This window comes from Hordeum vulgare, chromosome 1H (genome assembly GCF_904849725.1).
Source record: "Hordeum vulgare subsp. vulgare chromosome 1H, MorexV3_pseudomolecules_assembly, whole genome shotgun sequence".
Lineage (NCBI taxonomy): Eukaryota > Viridiplantae > Streptophyta > Magnoliopsida > Poales > Poaceae > Hordeum > Hordeum vulgare.
This window is the reverse complement of record NC_058518.1, coordinates 120,820,810-120,846,594: the sequence shown is the minus strand read 5'-3', so window position 1 is coordinate 120,846,594 and position 25,785 is coordinate 120,820,810.

Below are 25,785 nucleotides of genomic sequence, written 5' to 3'. Positions count from 1 at the left end.
TCTCTTTCCACTCCTTATCTCTTTGTCCATGAGAACATCACCCAAAACTTGAAAACTTCACAACACAAAACATAAACAGAAACTCGTGATAACATTAGCACAAGAAAACAAACTACCACCTCTTTAGGTACTGGGCTACTGTATTCTCACTTTTCCATGGCTAGTACCCCCCCCCCCCCGATACTATCCATAGTTTCATCAAAACAAGCAACCAACTCAACAAAAACAGAATTTGTCAAAAACAGACCAGTCTGTAGCAATCTGTATACTTCGTATACTTCTGTTACCTCAAAAATTCTGAAAACTTACGACTGCCTGGCAAAAAGGTACATCAACCAGCATAAAGGAGAATCAACTCAAAAGCTCTTTCTGAATAAAAATGAAAAAACATCTCGTGAGCGAAAAGTTTCTGTCTTTTTCCAGCAGGATCAAACAACCATTACCAAGACTAGTCATAAAGGTTTTGCTTGGATCAAACACAAAAAGAAACACAAAACACAATCATAAAAGAATTATGATGGTGTGGACGCAACAAAACAGAAAGAAAAAGATAAATTCATTGGGTTGCCTCCCAACAAGCGTTATTGTTTAACGCCCTTAGCTAGGCATAAGGCGATAAAATCACGTAACCTCGTCTTTGGTGCTCAAACCATAAGTGGACCTCATCATGGATTCATAAGGCAATCTTATTTTCTTTCTAGGAAAGTGCTCCATGCCCTTCTTTAAAGGAAATTGAAATATAATATTCCCTTCCTTCATATCGATGATAGGACCGATAGTCCTTAGGAAAGGTCTACCAAGAATAATAGGGCATGTAGGATTGCAATCAATGTCAAGCACAATGAAATCCACGGGTACATAGTTCCTATTTGCAATAATAAGAACATCATTGATCCTTCCCATGGGTTTCTTGATAGTAGAATCCGCAAGATGCAAATTAAGAGAACACTCTTCAATCTCATTAAAACCCAGAACATCACATAAAGACTTTGGAATCACGGAAACACTAGCACCCAAATCACACAAAGCATTGCATTCATAGTTTTTGATTTTGATTTTGATAGTAGGTTCCCACTCATCATGAAGTTTTCTAGGGATAGAGAGTTCCAATTCAAGTTTCTCTTCAACAGATTTTATCATAGCTTCGACGATATGATCGGTAAAGGCCTTGTTTTGGCTATAAGCGTGTGGAGAGTTTACCATGGATTGCATCAAGGAAATGCATTCAATCAAGGAGCAACTATCATAATTGAATTCCTTGAAATCCAAAGTAGTAATTTCATTACTACTCAAAGTTTGAATATCTTCTACTCCACTTTCAATGCTTTAAGCATCAAGGTAGATGGACTCCGAATCATTGGGGCGTTTTCAACCAAAGTGGATTCATATCCAGCCCAATCATCATTAGGTTTGACACAAGAAAACAAAGATTCAATGGGAGTCACACCAAGCACTTTAAGATCTTCGTGATTCTTATCACGAGAACACGCCTTTTTAAGCCATTCATGTCTAGCACGAATTTGGGCGGTTCTTTCTTTGCTCTCACTCATGGAAACACGCATAGCTTTCAAAGTTTCATCCATATTGATCTTGGTAGGAGCACATCTAACTTTCAAAGCATCAATATCACTAGACATTCTATCAACGCTCTTAGCCAAATCGTCAATTTTGAGTAGTTTTTCCTCTATGGACGCATTGAAAATCTTTTGTGAGTTGATAAACTCTTTGATATTACTCTCTAGATCAGAGGGTAATCTATTGTAATTTCCATGAGCATTGTTGTAGGAGTTGCCAAAGTTATTAGAGGGGTTACTAGGAAAAGGCCTAGGAACATAGTTTCCTCTAAAAGCATTGTTGTTGACAAAATTATTCCTACCAACGAAATTAACGTCCAAGCTAGCGTTGCTACTCTCAATCAAGGAAGACAAGGGCATATCATTAGGATCTAAAGGAGCACTTCTACTAGCAACCAAATTCATTAACTCATCCATCTTAGCACTCAACGAGTTAATTTCTTCTATAGCGTGTACCTTCTTACTAGTACGTGACCTTTCAGTGTGCCACTGAGAGTAGTTCGTCATGATGTTGTCTAGGAGTTTTGTGGCTTCTCCTAACGTGATTTGCATGAACTTTCCACCTGAGGCGGAGTCCAAGATATTTCTAGAAGCAAAATTCAAGCCAGCGTAGAAGATTTGTATAATAATCCAAAGACTCAAGCCATGAGCGGGACAATTTCTAATCATCAATTTCATTCTCTCCCAAGATTGTGCAACATGTTCGTGATCAAGTTGCTTAAAATTCATGATATCATTACGGAGAGATATGGCGGAAAATACTTGGATATATAAGCATCTTTGCACTTATCCCAAGAATCGATACTATTTTTGGGCAAAGACGAAAACCAAGTTTTTGCTCGATCTCGCAACGAGAAAGGAAAAAAGCTTCAATTTAATCACATCATTATCCACATCTTTCTTCTTTTGCATATCGCAAAGCTTAATGAAGGTATTAAGATGGGATGCGGCATCTTCACTAGGAAGGCCGGAGAATTGCTCATTCATAACAAGATTCAGCAAAGGGGCATTGATTTCTTATGACTCCACACTAGTGGCGGGAGCAATCGGAGTACTAATAAAATCATTATTATTAGTATCCGAGAAGTCACAAAGTTTGGTGTTTTCAGTCATGGCGACTTCAGCAATCAAGCAAGCACACAAGCTAACAAAGAGCAAGCGAGAGAAAAGGGCAAACGAAAAAGGCAAATATTTTTTGTAAATTTTTGATTTTTCAGAAGTGGGGGAGAGGAAAACGAGAGGCAAAAAAAGTAAATGCGAGAGATGAGTTTGCGACACTTACTTGGATGAGTTCTTGACTTGATCCTCCCCGGCAACGGCGCCAGAAATTCTTCTTGCTACTTCTCAAACAACAGCACCAGAGATTGACACGTTGACGGAGACTTACTTGCGTCGGTTTTTCCCTTGAAGAGGAAAGGGTGATGCAGCACAGGAGCAGTCAGTATTTCCCTCAGTTTGAGAACCAAGGTATCAATCCAGTAGGAGAATCTCGTCAAGTCCAGAGTACCTGCGCAAACACAAACGAGCTTGCACCCAACACTACAAAGGGGTTTTCAATCCCTTCAAGATTGATTGCAAAGTGAGATCTGAAGGCGGAAAGTGCAACGAAGTAAAAGAGTAAGGCTGAAAATATGGTGTGGAGTAGACCTAGGGGCCATAGTGTTCACTAGAGGCTTCTCTCAAAATAGCAAATATTACGGTGGGTGAACAAATTACTGTCGAGCAATTGATAGAACCGCGCAAAGTCATGACGATATCTAAGGCAATGATCATACATATAGGCATCACGTCCGAGACAAGTACACCGATACTTTCTGCATCTACTACTATTACTCCACACATCGACCGCTATCCAGCATGCATCTAGTGTATTGAGTTCAAGACGAACAGAGTAACGCCTTAAATAAGATGACATGATGTAGAGGGATAATCTCAAACCAATGATGAAAACCCCATCTTTTTACCCTTGATGGCAACAACACGATGCGTGCCTCGCTACCCCTTCTGTCACTGGGTGAGGTCACCGCACGGTATGAACCCAAAACCAAGCACTTCTCCCATTGCAAGAATCATAGATCTAGTTGGCCAAACAAAACCCACAACTCGAAGAGAATTACAATGATATGAAATCATGCATAAGAGAGATCAGAAGAAACTCAAATAAGATTCATAGATAATCTGATCATAAATCTACAATTCATCGGATCTCGACAAACACACGCAAAATAAGATTACATCAGATAGATCTCCATGAAGATCATGGAGAACTTTGTATTGAAGATCCAAGAGAGAGAAGAAGCCATCTAGCTACTAGCTATGGACCCGTAGGTCTATGGTGAACTACTCATGCATCAACGGAGAGGTCATGGTGTTGATGAAGAAGCCCTCCGTATCCAAATCCCCCTCCGACAGGGCACCAAAACGTGCCCCAGATGGGATCTTGTGGAGACAGAAGCTTGTGGCGTCGAAAAAGTACTTTCGATGATCTCCTGATTTTTTATGGATTTCTAGGGAATATATAGGTGCAAAACCTATGGCAATGGAGCCTCAGGGAGCCCACAAGCCTAGTGGCCGCGGGTCCCCGTGGCCACGCCGTGTGGGCTTGTGGGGTCCCTGGTGGCCCCCTGCCCTGATTCTGCGGCTCCCGGATCTTTTTCTGTTCCGGAAAAAATCTTTTTGGTGGTTTCATTCTGTTTGGACTCCGTTCAAAATCCTCCTCTGAAAGGGGTCAAAAACATGGAAAAAACAGGAACTGGCTCTTGGCACTGAGTTAATAAGTTAGTCCCAAAAATATATAAAAGGCATGCAAAACATCCAAAGTTTGACAACATAATAGTATGAAACCATCAAAAATTATGGATACGTTGGAGACGTATCAGATAACCAAGCCAAACTGGTCGATGTTGAGTCTAGCAACTCTTTATTTATATAAGGGAATTGTTTGTGGAAGGGAACGTAAGACTCTTTTTACTCCTTTCCTTGTGTCATTCTTATTCTGAGTCATGCTCTTCCTTATTCTACGGGGTTTAAGAATTAGGCTTTCTCATCTATTCATTAGTATGACGAGTTACTATGCTCGAGACCTATAGAAAAGTTGTTGTCTTCAAGGATTAGTGTCTCCATAAGAATTCAATTGTTATGTTGTTAGTTTTCTTGCACGTTGCCTCATATTTCATGCCCGTGCAGCCGTTATGCTGTCCGAGTTTTCCAAGGTTTCTAAATAATCTGATGCATTCGGAAATTCCTTACTCTCTTTTTTCCGATGTCTTTTGGCCAGACAAAGCACACTAATTATTGTGTTGAGGCACTCTATTACCTCGACGTATTGTTGAAGTATAAGGAAACCATGTTACCTCCAAAAACCACCCAATAGTCTAGATGTGTTTTGCTTCCAGTGTGATAATTCTGGCCATCATTTTCGAAAACATCTCGTGATGTTATTTAGTTTGTAGGTATACTATTGGTGGGTTCTTGAATCCAAGGATCATTCTGCTCACTTCTGTTGATAGTGTTGCTAGTTCCTTTGAAATGATTAGTAACCTTGTTGTAGTTGCCAAGGTTCATGGTATATCATTCTTCCAACACCATGGACCATCTCTGGAAGAAGTTCTTCATGAACTAAAGATCATAACAAGAGTGCTCGTGATGAGTTCTCTACTCCATATTCTGATTCTGCCAACCCCTCCCTTCTGCATGGGTTGTCTGGAAGAATTATGTTGAACTCGTTCAACATGCTAATCTATGCATCCTCAACTCAGAAAAATCATGTGCTCTTGAGTTGGTCATCTTCAATTGTTTCTGACCTTCATTTATGAGAGGATAGTCAAGAGTAGTTGTGCATTCGTGTCACCGATGTCTTCTATTCCTGTGGTCTGTCAAGTTGTTCTATTTCCGAATGACTGGGAGAAGCAAACTTCAGTACCTCATCCATTTCTTGGATTGGGTCAAAGTAGTTGTATTCCGCAGATCAAAATGCCAATCTGGCTTTTGTTCTGTTCTGTCTTGGAGTATTACCTTCTTTTGTCAAGAATGTCATGAGAATTGCACCATCTCTTATGAACTCTTGATACAGTGGCACTTCTCGCTATCGTTGTTCATTCCTCGGTTTCTGTGTTGGTTGTAACTGGAATATCGACAAGTGAACCATGATGTGTGAAATCAATAATCCTAGCAATGTCATTGCTTAGTAGTTAATGGACAATAAATTCACTCTTATGGTAATGATGATTGAATCGTCATCCTAAGATTGACCGTGCTACCTAGTCCATTTTTCATGGTGCACTTTTCGATCAATGGGTTAGGATTGTGTCAATCCTTCGCTATTTGATCATATCATCTTGCCCTGAAAAGCGAGATTGTTCCCGAGCTTAATAACATATCGGTGCTTCGTGATTTTCTGAATATCTTCTTGGAAGTATTTCCACATTTTTCCTGACTGTTATGATAGAGCTCGTGATCAAGTTGGTTGCCCTATAAGCCATCTTCTCCAAGAATACTTGTTGGATACCCCCGAGCTAGTTGGTTAAGCTAAACAACACCTTGGAGAGTTGGAAGATAAAAGCTTCGCCTAAACTTAGTTCATTTTAAAGGGATAGCTTTCCTGTTGTATGAGTCTTGAAGAAAGATGATATTGTCATCGGTTGATTCGTGTGATCAATTGTTGCATATATTATTTTGTCCAATTTTGATTTGAGTATGGGCTATTGTCAAATTAAACTCAGAACCAAAGATTTTCGTAATGGTGTCTTACTCGTGGATTTCCTTGAGTATACACCATTATATTCTTTGATCTGACCAATGCTATTATCTTGCTCACATAATTGTGGAAATACATTTATATGGGTATCTCGATGAATTGTTGTTGAGACCATCGGCAACATTTTCATTTGTTCCATGATTTATGTTGGACATTAAGCTAGTGCTAGAAACTTTGTAGACATGGTCTTCATGTCTCGAACACGAGGTATATGTTAGGTGTAAGAAGTGACTTCCTCTAATTCACATGCATTTGATGCAAGTTGCCGACGTGAATTCGAGAAAAGTTAATTTGTTTTCTTGGGAATCATCCCAAATCAGTCACGCACGTGCGAGGTATTTTATGGTTTGATAGACTAATCATCTCCACTCCATATGTAATTCCTAGCACACCAAGCCACTGATTGATTTGTTCAAGGAAAATAAGTTAAGCGTTATTCCCGAAGGGCCGAGACGGACTTGCACATGGCTTCGTTATCCGCAATGATGGTTCCCACCGGGAACACGGAAGTGTTTTGTTGTAAGACTTTTCATGTGGTCATCATTGTCTTGGGCAGTGTGTTCACGTGGATCTTGCAATCCACCTCATGTTTTGGAGTTGTCTTCCGTAGTTCATTTCCTGAGAATCTCGCAACGTTATCTCGTCGACTTGTGTTGCAAACTTTCTTTTCAGACATGCTGAGTCTGAAACATCGTGTCACCAACCAGAGTTGAATCTTAGGCAGTTATAATGGTTGGAACTTTTCCCAAGAATTATAATATTGGTCTCAGTATAACCCGGTAAGGTGATGTCGTGGCTAACACACCTAACCGGAAGACTTAATATTATAATATCTTGCATCAGCAACCTTAGCCATCTCCCCGTGAGGTTTTTGTATGACTTATTTTAGAAGTTGATCCTCATGGACCCCATTTAAGGCCCGAAGTCCGACCTTTACTTGATGTTATAGTTACCAAGAAGTTGAGCTACTCTATTACATCAAGGAGAACATTAGAAGCGGAGTGCTAAATGTCTCTCGGTCGATTATCCAGATTTCGTTCCCTTGGCATCGCTAAGGTGAAATCTGAGCAAGTGTTGTCTTCCTTTGCATCTGCATCCTCCACCATTATTCATCATGGTAGTATGATGTGTCACGAGGATCCTTGGCACGGATGTCGATAAACCTTGATGAATATGGAAATGCTCAAGTTCTTGAGAGCACGCTCAAACACTAGGTTATATCCTCGATATCAATTGGAATGTGCCTTTCGTTTGCCGAGTTGCTCTATAACCCTAGTTTCTTTCCAAACTGAGTATGCCATTCTTTCAAATTTCTTCAAACGATCAATTGTGAATTGCCTTATCCTGCCATGAAGAGTTTAAATGATCTTTGGATCAAAAGTAGTTCTTTTTCCCACTTAAGGGAATAAGTCTGTGAGTCACCCTCCTAAGGTGCCCCGTTATGGTATGAAGGGCAACTTAACTCCTCGCTACTTTGAAACCTCGTCCCCATCTCTTTTAAGCGTGGAATTGTTGCCTACCAATTGAACCTTCATCATATGCCTCATTTCCTCATCCATTTTATGTGTTTGGTGTCTCAGCTCAAGGGACGTTCCTACGTCTCATTCTATGAGTTGATCTTGACTTGCTCGATCTTGAGGAGATCGAATCTTGTAGAGTCTTTCTGTTCTTGTCGTCGTGTTAGATGAAGACCTCAAAGACAAAGATGCCAAGATCAACCTGATGCAATGAATCAACACCTTCAAGAAGGACAATTGGATCGTGAAGATTGCAATAGTTTATTCTCCCCTCTTCCTCTTCTCGACTACGCCTGAATCTCGGGACGAGATTCTTGTTTAGTGGGGGTGAGTTATCACAGCCCTAGATTATAGCTTGTAGTTAGTTGCATCAGTGAGCATTCATGCATGCATTCAAATCCATTTAATTGAAATGGGGATGATCTACAAATGGGGATGATCAAACCCTAGCACCAATTAAAATTCAAATAGGTTCAACAAGGACTATTTTCAATGAACCCAAATGGTCTTAAAAAAAATTCACCCTTTTTGGTAAATGTTGCAAACAACATACCAGAGGTGATAAACCTTTTAACAACTCTTTTGTCATTTTAATTTAATCATAAATGCATATGAAAATGATAGCTAAATTGCTACAAATATTTTTAGTCTTTTCAAAAATGATGAATCTTTTTGTGGAGCTAGGAAATAACCCAAAACAAACCCTAAAAATGATTCCAATATTTTTGACTTAGGTCTGAAGCCAAAACAAAATAAAATAAATGTCAGAAATATCAAACATAAAGAATATAAAAAAAGAAAGGGAAGCTTACCTGGCGCCACGGGCAGGCCCACCCCACGAGGGGCTCCCCTGTCATCTTCCTCCTCTTGCCAGTAGGCACAGGGGAAGATGAGTACGGGGCTGGCCGCGCCACCTCCGGCTTCGTCGTGGCGTTTCCCCTCGCCTCCACCGCGCCAGCAAACCGCCTCCTCTTCCTTATCTCCTACTCCTCTCTCCATTTCCTCTTCTCCCTGGTTCTTCTCTGCTCTCCTCTCCTGTCGTCATTGCCGAGCTCGAGTTCGAGCTCGCCACCATGGCCTCCATCCACCCCTCGCCTCACTGATCTTCTCCTTAGCTCCGCCTCGAAGAGCAGCTCCTCGCTGCCAAGTCAATCGAGCCGGGAGCACTTGCATCGCCCTCACCGCAGTCGTTTCCTCCTTCGACCACCGGAATTCGCCGCCGTCGATCTGTTGTCACGGGGCCTCTCCGACCTCCCCAATGCTAAAAACGGAACCATAGTGAGCCCCTGATCTTTTCCCCCCTCTCGGCCGCGTGAATAACCCTCTAGAGCCACCTCCCCGTCGATGTCGAACTCCGGCCGCCACTAGAGCTCGTCGCCGGCACCTTCTCCGGTCACCCTAGACCCTCCTGCTACACCTGCCAGATCGGCTGCTCCGCTAGCTTCGCATAGCCCTCAATCACGCTCGAAATGGTGCCCTGTACCCTCGGTTAGGCCAACTCCAGCGAGCCTCCGCCGCGGGCTTGGTCGCCGGCGACCACCCTTCGGTGGGCGTCGACATGGCCGACCATTAGGGCCTAATCTCCTCCCCAGAGACGCTGACAGAGGGTCCCACGTGTGAGTCAAACCCCCATTAGGGTGGGTCAACGCGGGATTAAGCCCTGGGTCACTGACTAATGGACCCCACTGGTCAGGTTTAACCTCACTAGGTGTTGTTGAATGGTGACATCAGCCTGACGTCACTGTGATGCAATAATGCAATTTTTGATTTTAAATAATTCCAGAATAATAGCAAAATTTCAAAAAATCATAGAAAATAAAATGTATATATTCAAGAGTTCAATCACACAGCTTTATTAATCGAAATCTCATAAAGAGTACTTTATTAAAATAAAGGATTACAATAAAGTGGCTGAAGGCCATCTCATGAGATATCTAACGAAGACTAGCGGAAGCATCAGGTAGACGAGTCCATCCGACTCCAAGGGCATGTCGCTGAGCGTAGATCGTAGCCTCACTCCTGGTCGGAAAAGTACTCTGCAACATGATACGTTGCAGCCGTGTAGGTCAGCATATTGAATATGCCGGCAAGTCATCAAAGAGAGGAGTAAAATAATAATCAACTATCTCTAGATGCATATTTGGCCGGTGGGGCTAAGTTTTGCATAAAGCCAGTTTTATCCTACAACAAGAGGGGTTGGAAGCAAAATATTACTACATTGTTTGTTGTTAACGAGATGGTTCCGCCAACCAATTCTCGTACCCGAATAGTTGTTAACACCCACATCATTATTAAGTTGTGTCGAGAGTTCAGGGAAATTCAATGCCTTCGGCTCAAGTTGTCCATGACCGTGGACACGGCTAATCGATTAGGTTGGGCACTCTGCAGAGTTTTGCACACGTTCCCCACAAGATTTGATCGCCTCCTGGTTTGTCCTCGCACTTCAGGGTGTTTGAAGACCGGATGATCAAAACATGGTCTTTCAACGGGTCCCTCTGAATCCCTGTCGGTGCCCATCCATTCCTACCGTTCTTCTACATCTGCTCGCACCGCCTGTCCAGAGTCGCCGCGTTGTCCAACCAAGCCAGAGCCCATAATGACTTGTGGCTGTGCAGGTAAGCCTTGAGTCTTGAAGTCTCCGTCCGTTTCTTCGAGCCTGGGTGAAGCTTTCCGCAGGATGACATGGCCTCTCCAGCATCCCAGGCATCCACTGGGTTCTCCAGGGAGCCGATCAACCGTCCTTCACCCAGAGTTGCATTGCGTCCGAGGTCTTGAAAATCTTGTCTTAGCCGGTCTTGATTATTTAGTCAACCTCGCATCACTCGTGATATACACTCAACCGGAAACCCGTCTACTCAAGCATAGCATTAAGAAATTGTCGTCCGGGGGCCAAGTATCGGGGTTGTTGTGTTCCTACCACATGATACTACAACTTATACTAAAGTTTACAAGTACCTAGGCAGCATGCAATTGGGCAAAGAAACGTGATCTACCATGCATCGAAAACATAGGTAAAATAACATGATCAAAATGACTTGCCTTGATGATAGTTGTCTTGCTCGAGCGCTTCTAAGTAACACGCTTCGCACTCCGGATGATCTACCGATACAAACACAAAGCACACCATAAGCACTTCAATCATGCAAAAAGTAAAAATAACATCACAAGTAAGGATTTGCTAAAGCCTAAGTAAAAGAATTCATCACGCGCCGGTATGGCAGAAACTTGTTTCTTTTGAAAACACCAGTAAAAATACTTTAAAAAATTTCAAACTTCTACCACAGTAATATTTAATCACTAGGAGGCAGTAGCAAAAAGAATCAACTCAAAATCATTTTTTAAACTCCTGGAATAGGCAAAACAAGGTTTAAACTAAATCTGATCTAACTTATATTTGAAAATTTCAAACATAGACAAATTATATGTTTTTAAAAACTACAGAAAAATTGGAGTCTACTGGAACAAGTATCAATATCATTGGACTTCGGGATCAAAAGTTGTGGCCAAAAAAAAACAGAAACTTTTCTGTTTTTGCAATTAGACAGAAAAAAGAAACTAATCTAGCTAACTAATGAGGGTAGACGTGGCGCGTTGTGATGGGCTGCGGGGGCGTTTGTTGCAACGTTATAAACAAACGACCTAGTTCTAACCGAAGCTACTGGCTAAAGAATAAGTGAAATAAAACCGCCAGTTTTCTACTCTAAACCGAAGAGGTATTCTAGGAACTAATCTAAACCATCTAATAAAGATCTGAGGGCTACAAAAGAAAAAAAAGAAAGAACAACAGAGAGAGAGGAGCTACCGTGGCTGGGCTGGCACTCCGGCGGGGGAGAGGTGGTCGCCGGCGAGGGGAGGGCTCCGGGGTGGCTGACGGGACGGGGAGGTAGCGGCGGTGGTCCTCCGGCGAAGGGGGTGCGTCGGGCGGAGCGAGGAGTGGTGCCGGGGTGCTACTCCAGGGGGGCGAAGTGGAGGAGCTCGGGCTCGCCGGCGAGGTCGCGGCAGGGGCTCGGGGCGGCGGCGGTTCGGCGAGGCGATGGGAGGAACGGGGCTGCCGGGGGCGGGGGTACTTATAGGCCAGGAGGTGGCGTGGGGAAGGAAGGGGGAGAGGTGGATCGGGGAGGATCCCGAGTCCTGGGGGGGCTCGGCTCGAGCTCGGGAAGCAGTTTGGAAAGAGAGGAAGATGACCGCGGGGTGGGAGAAGGGTCAGCCAGTGGGACCCGCCGGGCAGTGAGAGAGAGCGGGGAAGGAAGGGGGCGGTAGGCCGAATCCTAAGGGATTCGGTCCCTAGCGGCTGGGGATTCGGCCCATGGCCTATTAGGCGCTCGGGGCGGCGGCTAAAAAAACAAGAACTTTCCTATTTTTAAATCTTTTTACGAATCAGAAAATAAATGTGAATAAAGAGGAAGTAAATCAAATATTTAGTATAGGGTATTATATACCAAAAAAATCAGAAAATATCCTCTACCCGAATAACATTTTTCCAAAGCAAAAATAAAAACTTTAAAAACATGTTTTTTCAGAAATTCCTCAAAATGCTTTATTTTCTTTTTGTAAATATTTTTGCAAATAAACTTTGTATTTCTTGGCTCCAATATTTCAAAAATTGCCCGCACTTTGGAGGGTCATTTTCCTCCGCTCTCTCTCTTGCGTGCAAGAGAGTATTTCTCCGGGCATTTCTCGTGCGAGGAAAAAATGGAAATGCAAATCAAAAGACGAAAGAAATTCAAGTGCTAAAGTTATTTCAATCAATATGCATAGATGCTTAGCTACAATGTAAAACATTCCCAATTAGGAAAATTGGGATGTTACAAACCTACCCACCTTAAGATGAATCTCGCCCTCGAGATTCGGGTTGGCTAGAAAATAGGTGCGGGTGGTCTTGACGAAGATCCTCTTCTCGTTCCCAGGTGGCTTCTTCCTCGGTGTGGTGTCTCCACAACACCTTGCAGAACTTGATGATCTTGCTGCGGGTAACTCTGTTGGCAGTCTCGAGAATCATGACGGGTTTCTCCTCATATGTCAGATCACTGTCAAGCTGTATGGCCTCTAGGGGCACTGTATCTCTCAACGGAACATCGGCCATCTCAGCGTGGCATTTCTTCAACTGGGAAACATGAAAGACATCATGAACTCCGGACAATCCTTCCGGCAGTTCCAGTTTGTATGCAACTTCGCCTCTACGCTCAAGAATTTTGTAGGGGCCAATGAAACGAGGTGCTAATTTTCCTTTCACACCGAATCTCTTGATTCCTCGAAGTGGAGACACCCGAAGATATGCTCGGTCTCCCACTTCATACGTTACTTCCTTGCGTTTGCTGTCAGCATAACTCTTCTGCCTGGACTGAGCTATCTTGAGTCGGTCACGAATTAGCTTGACCTTCTCTTCAGAATCTCGGATAAGGTCGGGACCAAAAAGTTGTCGGTCTCCAACTCCATCCCACATCAACGGTGTTCTGCACCTCCTTCCGTATAGAGCTTCGAAAGGGGCCATCTTCAGACTGGTCTGGTAGCTGTTGTTGTATGAGAACTCGGCATAAGGTAAATTGTCATCCCAACTAGACCCATAGTCCAGTGCGCAAGCTCTCAACATGTCCTCCAGGATCTGATTAACTCTCTCGGTCTGTCCATCTGTCTGTGGGTGAAAAGTTGTACTGAACTCCAATCTCGTTCCCAAGGTTTCATGCAGTTGGTGCCAAAATTTTGATGTGAACTGAGTCCCTCTATCGGACACAATGCTCTTCAGTACTCCGTGCAGACATACGATCCTCGTCATATATATCTTGGCCAGCTTGGCACTCGTGTAAGTAGTCTTCACCTGGATGAAGTGAGCTATCTTGGTCAAACGATCGACCACAACCCAAATAAAATCATAGCCAGAACGGGTCCGAGGTAATCCTGTGATGAAGTCCATACCAAGCTTTTCCCATTTCCACTCGGGTATCGGCAGAGGTTGGAGCAAACCTGCTGGCTTCTGATGCTCGACTTTTACTCGCTGACAAACATCGCATATTGCTACGAACTCGGCAATGTCCTTCTTCAATCCTGTCCACCAGAAACATTCTTTCAGATCCAGGTACATCTTGGTGTTGCCGGGGTGTATCGAGTACGGGGAATCATGGGCCTCCTGAAGTATCAACTTCCTGAGTTCGGGATCATTGGGCACACAGATGCGATCCTCAAACCATAAAGTTCCGTGTTCATCCTCACGAAAACCTTTAGCCTTCCCGTCTCCCATTTTCTGCTTAATCTCAGCTATCTCCTTGTCTGATTTCTGTGCTTCGCGGATCTTTTCTGTCAAAGTAGACTGAATTTCCAGAGTGGCAACAAATCCTCTTGGAACTATTTCCAATTTGAGCTCTCGGAGGTCATCGACTAACTCCTGGGGTAATCCTCCAGCTGTGAGCGTGTTCACATAACTCTTGCGGCTCAACGCATCGGCTACAACATTTGCCTTGCCTGGGTGATAATGCAATCTCATGTCATATTCCTTGATCAACTCTAGCCATCGCCTCTGTCTGAGGTTCAACTCCTTCTGTGTGAAGATATATTTCAGGCCCTTGTGATCAGTGTAAACATCACAACTATTTCCAATCAGGAAATGTCTCCAGGTCTTGAGAGCGTGCACTACGGCTGCTAGTTCCAAGTCATGTGTGGCATAATTCAACTCATGAGGTCTGAGCTGTGTGGATGCATAGGCTACAACTTTACCTTCTTGCATGAGCACTCCTCCGAGTCCTTGACGAGAAGCGTCACAGTAAACCTGGAAATCCTTCCGAATGTTCGGCAATATCAGCACTCGGGCTGTAACAAGACGTTTCTTCAGCTCTTGAAAACTGGTTTCACATTCCTCAGTCCAAATATACTTGGATTCCTTCTTCAACAACTCTGTCATGGGCTTGGCAATCTTTGAGAAATTCTCAATGAACCTCTAGTAATATCCGGCAAGTCCGAGGAAACTGCGGATCTCCTTGACTGAAGTGGGTGCTACCCATTTGGTGACTGCTGCGACCTTGGCGGGGTCCACTGCTATTCCTTCTCCTAAGATGACGTGTCCGAGAAATCCGACTTCCTTCAAACAAAACTCACATTTGCTAAACTTTGCATATAGCTTATGCTCTCAAAGTTTCTCCAGAACTAGACGCAGATGTTCCTTGTGTTCCTCTTCGTTCTTGGAGAATATCAGTATGTCTTCGATGAACACCACGACAAACTTGTCCAAGTATTCCATAAATACCTTGTTCATCAGATTCATAAAATATGCCGGAGCATTAGTCAGTCCAAATGACATGACCGTGTACTCATACAAGCCGTACCGAGTGGTGAAGGCTGTCTTGGGTATATCATGTTCACGAATCTTCAACTGATGATACCCGGATCGAAGAACGATCTTTGAGAATACGCGAGCTCCAACTAACTGATCAAACAGATCATTGATCATCGGCAAGGGGTACTTGTTCTTGATAGTTACATCGTTCAATGCACGATAATCGACAACCATTCTCAAGGACTTGTCCTTCTTTTCAACCAAGAGCACTGGGGCTCCCCAAGGTGAAGAACTTGGGCGAATATACCCTTTGTCCAACAACTCCTTAATTTGCTTCTTGATTTCTATCAAGTCATTTGCGGGCATCCGATAGGGTCTCTTGGATATCGGGGTTGTTCTGGGTAATAGCTCAATCAAGAACTCAATCTCTCTATCGGGTGGCATGCCCGGCAATTCCTCCGGAAATACATCTGGATACTCCTGTACAATCAGTACTTCCTCCTGGACTACTCCCGTGAGAGAGTTTACTAGCTTACTCCGTGTCGGGCGCTGAGACACGTACTTAATCCGCTTCTGCTCGGGGGTGGTGAGCAAAATAGACTTAAGGGCACAATCAATATTCCCTTCATACTTGGCCAACCAATCCATGCCTAGGATTACATCCAATCCCTGGGACTCTAATACGATGAGGTCGGTGGGAAAATTATGGTTCCCGATGTTGAGACTCAAAGCATGGCATCCTATCCCGGCTGTCATCATGCCTCCTGGGGAACTGACCTTAATAGGCTGGCTGAGGGTTCTAGTTGGCAAACTATACTTTTCCACAACTACCCTTGATATGAATGAATGTGTTGCACCAGAATCAAAAAGTACCAATACTGGACGTGATTTTAGCAAAAACTTACCAACCACAGTATCGGGGTGATCATAGACCTCTTCAACATCAAGGTGGTTCACCTGAGCTCGAGGAAAAGGATTGGGCTTCTTTGCTGCAGAGTTGCCGTTGTCGTTTCCATTTCCCTGCTTGTTCTGGGGGGCATTCAGTGGCATAGTGTCCCGTCTTCTGACACTTGAAGCAAGTGATGTGAGTCAGATCCTTCTGAGCTGGAGCTGAATGCTGCTGAGTGCCGGTACCGCCATTCTTGAAGTTGCTGTTGTTGCGGTGGTTCCCATTTCCTCCATGGTTGTGGCCTCCATGGTTGTGCACTGGGTGGTTATGCTGAACGTGTCCTCCAAACTTACCGGATCCAGTCTCGGTATTCCCTGGATAGGGGGTGTAGCGAGGCTTCTGCTGAGTGCCGGAGTTGAACTTTCCAACCCCATACTTTCGCTTGCGGTTCTCCATCTGCTGGTGTTTCCCCTCCAAGATGAGGGCCTTATCAACCAACTCCTGGTAGTTGTTGAAGGTGGCTACAGTCAACTGAATGCTCAGCTCATCGTTGAGTCCTTCCAAGAACTTTTCCTGCTTGGCCGCATCATCGGCCACATCTCCAGGTGCATAACGGGCGAGCATGCTGAATTCATCGACGTACTGGGCCACAGAGCGATTCCCCTGGCGTAAGTTACGAAACTCACGCTTCTTCAGACTCATTGCACCAGCTGAGACATGCGCGGTGCGGAAGGCTTGCTTGAATTGCTCCCAAATGACTCCAGCAATGGGATAAGTGATGGTGTAGTTCTCCCACCAAGCAGCTGCAGGGCCTTCAAGTTGATGCGCGGCAAAGCGCACCTTCTCAGCTTCAGAACAACCAGCAGTGATAAGTTCACGCTCCATCTTGCGGAGCCAATCATCTACCACAATGGGCTCAATGCTGCTGGAGAAAGTTGGAGGGTTCAACCTCAGGAAACGGGTGAGATTGTCAGCCTGGGGTGGATGATGGTTGTTGTTGTTGTTCTGGTTCTGGATGATCAGCTGCATCAGGGTGTTTTGTTGCTGGATCAACTGGGTGAGTTCCGACGGAAAGTTGGACTCAGGGGCGCGTCTCGGAGGCATCTGATGTTTGTAGAGGGGTGAGATTAGCATAGAACAATGGTCTAAGAGTAATTACACTACCCATATGAATGCAACACACAAGTATCACACCACACATTTTATTCAATATCATCACAAAGGTTCACACGGGGATACAAAATTCGATAATCCTAAACATCGGCCTAAAACGTATAACGATAAAGTAAATTTGGTGGTCTAGTCTAAGTGTCCTCCTCAGAAAAGTATGGTGACGGGTCCTTCGGTGGAGCTTTCTTCATAGTCCTCGTCGTTGCTGATCAAGGGGGCTACGTCTCCTTCGGGATGAAGGTTCTCGCCCATGTCCAATTCCTCCTCCAGGTATGTAACTCGAGTCTTCAGCTTCTCGATCCGCTCCAGAAAGTCCCTCACCTCCAGCTCATGCTCATAGTGGGCTTCCCGGGCTGCATCTTCAAGTTCAAGCTCGCGGAGTGACAGTTGCTTGATCTTCCTGGCGTCCTTGATCACGTGATGCTCCAGAGTCCTGCTGTGCTTCTCCAAGGTCTGGGCATAAGACAAGAGAGCGTCCTTGGTCTTGCTTGAGATGATATCTCCGTCTTCGTTTCGCCGGGATACGGTGAATAGGTCTGGAGAAATAGGGCAGCCTTTGTATTCTTCCTTGATACGTCCGAGTGCACAATGGATCGCCATGTCCCTTCCGAGAATCCAGTTGGGTGCGATGAACTTGAAATCCATCGGCTCAGTGTGCGGCTGGAATGTCCTTCCGGGAATATGCATCTCGATCCTGTAGCGTGAATCCTCCGGGTAAGATGAAGTTGGCTTCCCTGTGATAGTCGGCAGAGCAATCCTCAAGTCCTTGGTGATCTGCACCAGCTCCTTTCCGAACGGCATAGTGGCGTCGGGCTGGCAAAACTCTGTGAACTTAACAGGGATGAAGGTGGCCATCTAAACATTGGAAAATCGGAGAGAAGTCAGAAATGATCAGAAGAGGAAATAGAAGATTTATAGACATAAGAGAAAATAGTTTTCTTCCTAAGGCTTTTCCATTCCTAGAGGTTACGTCCTAAGGTCAGCATGTGCTCTAAATACCATTTCTATAGCGACCCGACTCAAGACGAGTCAAGCCTCTGGTGTTTCAGTACCATCCCAAGATAATGCTGGTACACACTCAGTACATAATGTATATATTCAAGAGTTCAATCACACAGCTTTATTAATCGAAATCTCATAAAGAGTACTTTATTAAAATAAAGGATTACAATAAAGTGGCTGAAGGCCATCTCATGAGATATCTAACGAAGACTAGCGGAAGCATCAGGTAGACGAGTCCATCCGACTCCAAGGGCATGTCGCTGAGCGTAGATCGTAGCCTCACTCCTAGTCGGAAAAGTACTCTGCAACATGATACGTTGCAGCCGTGTAGGTCAGCATATCGAATATGCCGGCAAGTCATCAAAGAGAGGAGTAAAATAATAATCAACTATCTCTACATGCATATTTGGCCGGTGGGGCTAAGTTTTGCATAAAGCCAGTTTTATCCTACAACAAGAGGGGTTGGAAGCAAAATATTACTACATTGTTTGTTGTTAACGAGATGGTTCCGCCAACCAATTCTCGTACCCGAATAGTTGTTAACACCCACATCATTATTAAGTTGTGTCGAGAGTTCACAGGAAATACAATGCCTTCGGCTCAAGTTGTGCATGACCGTGGACACGGCTAATCGATTAGGTTGGGCACTCTGCAGAGTTTTGCACACGTTCCCCACAAGATTTGATCGCCTCCGGGTTTCTCCTCGCACTTCAGGGTGTTTGAAGACCAGATGATCAAAACATGGTCTTTCAACGGGTCCCTCTGAATCCCTGTCGGTGCCCATCCATTCCTACCATTCTTCTACATCTGCTGGCACCGCCTGTCCAGAGTCGCCGCGTTGTCCAACCAAGCCAGAGCCCATAATGACTTGTGGCTGTGCAGGTAAGCCTTGAGTCTTGAAGTCTCTGTTCGTCTCTTCGAGACTGGGTGAAGCTTTCCGCAGGATGACATGGCCTCTCCAGCATCCCGGGCATCCATTGGGTTCTCCAGGGAGCCGATCAACCGTCCTTCACCCAGAGTTGCATTGCGTCCGAGGTCTTGAAAATCTTGTCTTAGCCGGTCTTGATTATTTAGTCAACCTCGCATCACTCGTGATATACACTCAACCGAAAACCCGTCTACTCAAGCATAGCATTAAGAAATTGTCGTCCCGGGGCCAAGTATAGGGGTTGTTGTGTTCCTACCACATGATACTACAACTTATACTAAAGTTTCCAAGTACCTAGGCAGCATGCAATTGGGCAAAGAAAGGTGATCTACCATGCATCGAAAACATAGGTAAAATAACATGATCAAAATGACTTGCCTTGATGATAGTTGTCTTGCTCGAGCGCTTCTAAGTAACACGCTTCGCACTCCGGATGATCTACCGATACAAACACAAAGCACACCATAAGCACTTCAATCATGCAACAAGTAAAAATAACATCACAAGTAAGGATTTGCTAAAGCCTAAGTAAAAGAATTCATCACGCGTCGGTATGGCAGAAACTTGTTTCTTTTGAAAACACCAGTAAAAATACTTTAAAAAATTTCAAACTTCTACCACAGTAATATTTAATCACTAGGAAGCAGTAGCAAAAAGAATCAACTCAAAATCATTTTTTAAACTCCTGGAATAGGCAAAACAAGGTTTAAACTAAATCTGATCTAACTTATATTTTAAGATTTCAAACATAGACAAATTATATGTTTTTAAACACTACAGAAAAATTGGAGTCTACTGGAACAAGAATCAATATCATTGGACTTCGGCATCAAAAGTTGTGGCCAAAACAAAACAGAAACTTTTCTGTTTTTGCAATTAGACAGAAAAAAGAAACTAATCTAGCTAACTAATGAGGGTAGACGTGGCGCGTTGTGATAGGCTGCGGGGGCGTTTGTTGCAACGTTATAAACAAACGGCCTAGTTCTAACCGAAGCTACTGGCTAAAGAATAAGTGAAATAAAACCGCTGGTTTTCTACTCTAAACCGAAGAGGTATTCTAGGAACTAATCTAAACCATCTAATAAAGATATAAGGGCTACAAAAGAAAAGAAAAAAGAAAGAACAACAGAGAGAGAGGAGCTACCGTGGCTGGGCTGGCACTCCGGCGGGGGAGAGGTGGTCGCCGGCGAGGGGAGGGCTCCGGGGTGGCTGACGGGGCGGGGAGGTAGCGGCGGTGGTCCTCCGGCGAAGGGGGGGCGTCGGGCGGAGCGAGGAGTGGCGCCGGGGTGCTGCTCCAGGGGGCCGAAGTGGAGGAGCTCGGGCTCGCCGGCGAGATCGCGGCAGGGGCTCGGGGCGGCGGCGGTTCGGCGAGGCGATGGGAGGAACGGGGCTGCGGGGAGCGGGGGGTACTTATAGGCGGGGAGGTGGCGTGGGGAAGGAAGGGGGAGAGGTGGATCGGGGAGGATCCCGAGTCGGTGGGGGGCTCGGCTCGAGCTCGGGCAGCAGTTTGGAAAGAGAGGAAGATGACAGCGGGGTGGGAGAAGGGTCGGCCAGTGGGGCCCGCCGGGCAGTGAGAGAGAGCGGGGAAGGAAGGGGGCGGTCGGCCGAATCCTAAGGGATTCGGTCCCTGGCGGCTGGGGATTCGGCCCATGGCCTATTAGGCGCTCGGGGCGGCGGCTAAAAAAAAGAACTTTCCTATTTTAAAATCTTTTTCCGAATCGGAAAATAAATGTGAATAAAGAGGAAGTAAATCAAATATTTAGTATAGGGTATTATATACCAAAAAAATCAGAAAAATATCCTCTACCCGAATAACATTTTTCCAAAGCAAAAATAAAAACTTTAAAAAATGTTTTTTCAGAAATTCCTCAAAATGCTTTATTTTCTTTTTGTAAATATTTTTGCAAATAAACTTTTTATTTCTTGGCTCCAATATTTCAAAAATTGCCCGCACTTTGGAGGGTCATTTTCCTCCGCTCTCTCTCTCTTGCGTGCAAGAGAGTATTTCTCCGGGCATTTCTCGTGCGAGGAAAAAATGGAAATGCAAATCAAAAGACGAAAGAAATTCAAGTGCTAAAGTTATTTCAATCAATATGCATAGATGCTTAGCTACAATGTAAAACATTCCCAATTAGGAAAATTGGGATGTTACAATGAATAAGACCAAACATTGAGCTAGGAAAACCAGTACATCAATATGCCATCTTCATGCATGATAAAAGAAGTTATGCCTGAGCATCAGGTCGAATCAATTAAAAGGGTATCTGAAAAATACCTTACTTGAAGTGATATTTGAATTCTAATTCAAACTAGCTTCAACTTAAGAAATGGTAGCTACATTAGCCATGCCACATTTCAATTTCATATCATGATCATGCATCATACTGTTGCATTTTCGTGTAGTAATTATTGTTCTTTCTTGCTTGCCGGTGTTATTCCCTCTCGGTAGATGATGGTTCCGGCGATGTGATCGTTGACATTGACGAAGACTCATTGCTATCTTCAGAATTGTCAGGCAATCATACCCCCTTTAGCATATTGATATAAACCCACTCTCTCGCTCCTGCTCTCTTTTATTGCATTAGGACAAACACGATTAAACTGTTACATGTTCTCGGTAGTTGAACCCATTCCTCTGCATGATCTGATTTTGCCACAGTAAATAGTTGAAACCACTTAGCATGAGTAGCAACTACTTGAGCCTTGTTGTTCTTACTCATCCATGCTTGCTTACAATGCCTCCTATGCTTAGAGTCGTGTCGGGTCGGATCCATCTGGATGATGAATCGGAATGGTTGTGTTCATGTCCTACAGTGTGAGAGTAAAGGTGTGAATCCGAGTTGGTAAAGGTAGCAATGAGAGGCCATGTAGGAGTACATGGTGGGTTGTCTCATTGGGACCATCCTTAAGAACTGAGTTATGAGTATGTTATCCAATACAATATACTACCACACATTGGGATACTTAATTGACCCTCTTGGCTTATTACTTGCCTAGATCTATGTCCAGGAGTTGCAACTAGTTTCTGGTGTTTGTTGGAAAAGTGTTGGCGGCCGTGTTTAGCTCTGCCTGACGGGGTAGGCTTCTCTGCGGTAGATACACAGTGGCACGCTGTACCAAGTGGCACCCAAATGGTGGGCTTCGGAACCCTGCGCACATCGTTTGGGGCCGTTAAGGAAACTTCGACCGGACTTCCTTGCGGGTTCAATCTCAAATAGGCGATAAACCTGGACTAGGGTCTTCTGTGGTTAACGGTCGTGGCCGACACCCACGCCAGTGCTTCCGCTTGAAGGTTGCCGAGATGCATGACGTGCATATGGTGCTAAGTGGTGAGAGCATGTGTGAAGAAGTATACCCCTGCAGGGTGATTTAATATGTTCGAATAGTCGCGTCCTAGGATATGGACTACTTGGAAACATTACGTGGTACATAGACAATTTAAATGGATACTCTAAAACATGCAAGATAAGTGTGAGTGCTATGGATGGCCTTCTCGTAGGGAGACGAGAGTGGATCCATAGTGGTGTATTGATTGGTGAATGTGTGGACTCGTGTGCGCTATCCCACCTCAAAGAAAGAACTCGTAGTCGTAGTACAGGTTAGCCAAGAGTCAAAGCTGGCTTGCTGCAATCAAACCCCACAATCCTTTTGTTGATACTGATGCATATGTAGATAGTTCTGATGTAAGTCTTGGTGAGTACCTTTGTACTCACGTTTGCTTTATTAATGTTTTTGCAGAGAAGATTTAGTCTCATTAAAAGGTTCTACACGATGTGTTCGATGTTGACCGGAATAGCTTGGGAATCCCAGACAGAGGTCTTGTTCCTTTGGTAGGGTCGTGGTAGCTTTTCAGGCTCCTCCGGACATTTTTAGTACATATCTGTACCCAGACATGTTTTGCTTCCGCTTGATGTTTGTATGACTTGAGTGTCAGTCACAAGACCCCTGTTTGTAATATCATACTATGTTGACTCTTATGAGTCTTTAATAAAAGCTTGAGCCATAGAGTTATGTTGTGATGCCATGTTGTATCTACACATATCGTGCATATTGTGTGTATGTTATGAAATGCATTATATGTGTGGGATTCGACAACTAGTTGTGTGCCTTTAGTAGTATTCTTTACAGGGAAATGCCTCCTTGTGCTTCCACCGAGCTTTGGTAGCTTTCTACTGCTCCGGACACATTGATTGACCGACATCTATCCTTCTTTTTTGTTGTGTCTATCCCTTCGGGGAAATGTCATGCGGTGTAATGGAGTCCTTGTAGCTTTCTACGACTCGTCTACACAGGCTGATGACCGACACCTGCTTTGCTAGGTTATGTATGCATGTCCCTGTACGGATGTACCACTTGGGTTTATAACTAGTCATGTCTACCCTGGTTCTTTGTAGTTTGAATGCTAGCGACACATTCATCTACGTGAGCCAAAAGACGCAAACGGTCCCGGCCAAGGTAAGGTGGCAGCCGTGGAGATTACCGTGCGTGAGGCCGCAAAGTGATGTGTTGTGTTACAGGCTGGGTTCTTATGATTTAGGATCGGGGTCCCGACATATTGTTGATCGGAAATGATGTAGAATTTCTAGAAAGCATAAATGGTTGTTTGAAATGAGTTTTTCACAGGAAAAACATGGATTGATCTACTTGAACATTGAGCATCAAGATCTGTAGACATAGATCAAGACGCTTGATATAACTTTCAATGAATACATACCTAGACAAGATTTTGAAGGAGTTCGAAATGGATCAGTCAAAGAAAGAGTTCTTGACTGTATTGTAAGGTGTGAATTTGAGTAAGACTCAAAACCAGACCACGACAGAAGAAAGAGGAAGGACGAAGGTCGTCCCCTATGCCTTAGCCGTAGGCTCTATAGTATGCCATGTCATGAATCTGTTGTGTACCGCACCTAATGTGTGCCTTGTCATGAATCTGTGAAGGGGTACATAGAGTGATCCAGGATTGAATCACTGAACAGCGGTCAAAGTTATCCTTAGTAAGTAGTGGACTAAGGATTTTTTTTTCTCGATTATGGAGGTGATAAAAGAGTTCATCATAAAGGGTTACATCGATGCAAGCTTTGACACTAATCGGGATAACTGTGAGTAGTAAACCGGATTCATATAGTGGAGTAGTAGTTTCAAATTGTTCCAAGTGAAGTGTGGTAGAAGCATCTACAGTATGACATAGAGATTTGTAAAAGTACACATGAATCTGAAAGTTTCAGACCCGTTGACTAAAAACCTCTCTCACAAACAAGACATGATCAAATCCCAGAACTGTATGGGTGTTAGATTCATTACAATCAAATGGTGATGTGAACTAGATTATTGACTCTAGTGCAAGTGGAGACTGTTGGAAATATGCCCTAGAGGCAATATTAAATTGGTTATTATTATATTTCCTTGTTCATGATAATCGTTTATTATCCATGCGAGAATTATATTGATTGGAAACTAAAATACATGTGTGGATACATAGACAACACATTGTTCCTAGTGAGTCTCTAATGTACTAGCTCGTTGATCAAAGATGGTCAAGATTTTGTGACCATAGACAAGAGTTGCCATTTGATAACGGGATCACATCATTAGGAGAATGATGTGATGGGCAAGACCCAAACTATGAACGTAGCATGTGATCGTCTCAGTTTATTGCTACTGTTTTGTGCATGTCAAGTATCTGTTCCTATGACCATGAGATCATGCAACTCCCGGACACCGGAGGAATGCTTTGTGTGTATCAAACGTCACATCATAACTGGGTGACTATAAAGGTGCTCTACAGGTATCTCCGAGGGTGTCTGTCGGGTTGGCGTGAATCAAGACTGGGATTTGTCACTCCTTATGACGAAGAGGTATCTCTAGGGCCCACTCGGTAATACAACATCACAAGAAGCTTGCAAGCAATGTGACTAAAGATTTATTCACGAGATCTTGTCTTACGGAACGAGTAAAGAGACTTGCAGGTAACGAGATTGAACTAGGTATAGATATACCGACGATCGAATCTCGGGCAAGTAACATACCGATGGACAAAGGGAACAGTATACGGGATTGATTGAATCCTTGACATCGTGGTTCGACCGATAAATATCTTCATAGAATATGCAGGAGAAAATATGGACATCCAGGTCCCGCTATTGGTTATTGGCCGCAGAGTGTCTCAGTCATGTGTGCATAGTTCTCGAACCCGCAGGGTCTGCACACTTACGGTTTTGTGATGATTTGGTATTAATAAGTTATGTGCGGTAGTAACCGAAAGTTGTTCGGAGTCTCGCATGATATCTCGGATGTCACAAGTAGCTCCGGAATGGTCCGGAGGTAAATATTTATATATGGGAAGTCATATTTTGGCTACCGGAAAAGTTTCGGGTTTTTCCGGTATTATATCGGGAAGCTTCTAGAAGGTTCCGGAGACTTTCAGAGGAGTCCGGAAGTCCACCAAGGGTTTCACCACGTCCCAAGGGTTTGCATGGGCTGAGGTGAGACGTTGTGGCCTTATTGGGCCAAGAATAAAAGTCCCTCAAGGCACATGCAGTTGGGAAAGGTGGAAAGTCCACTTTTATTTGGAAGGGAAAGAAGGGGACTAGCATTCCACCTCCTCCCCCCTTGGCTGCGCCCTAGGTCTTGGAGGGGCTATTCCGCATGCCCCTCCACTTATATAGAGAGAGGAGGGGGCACCCCA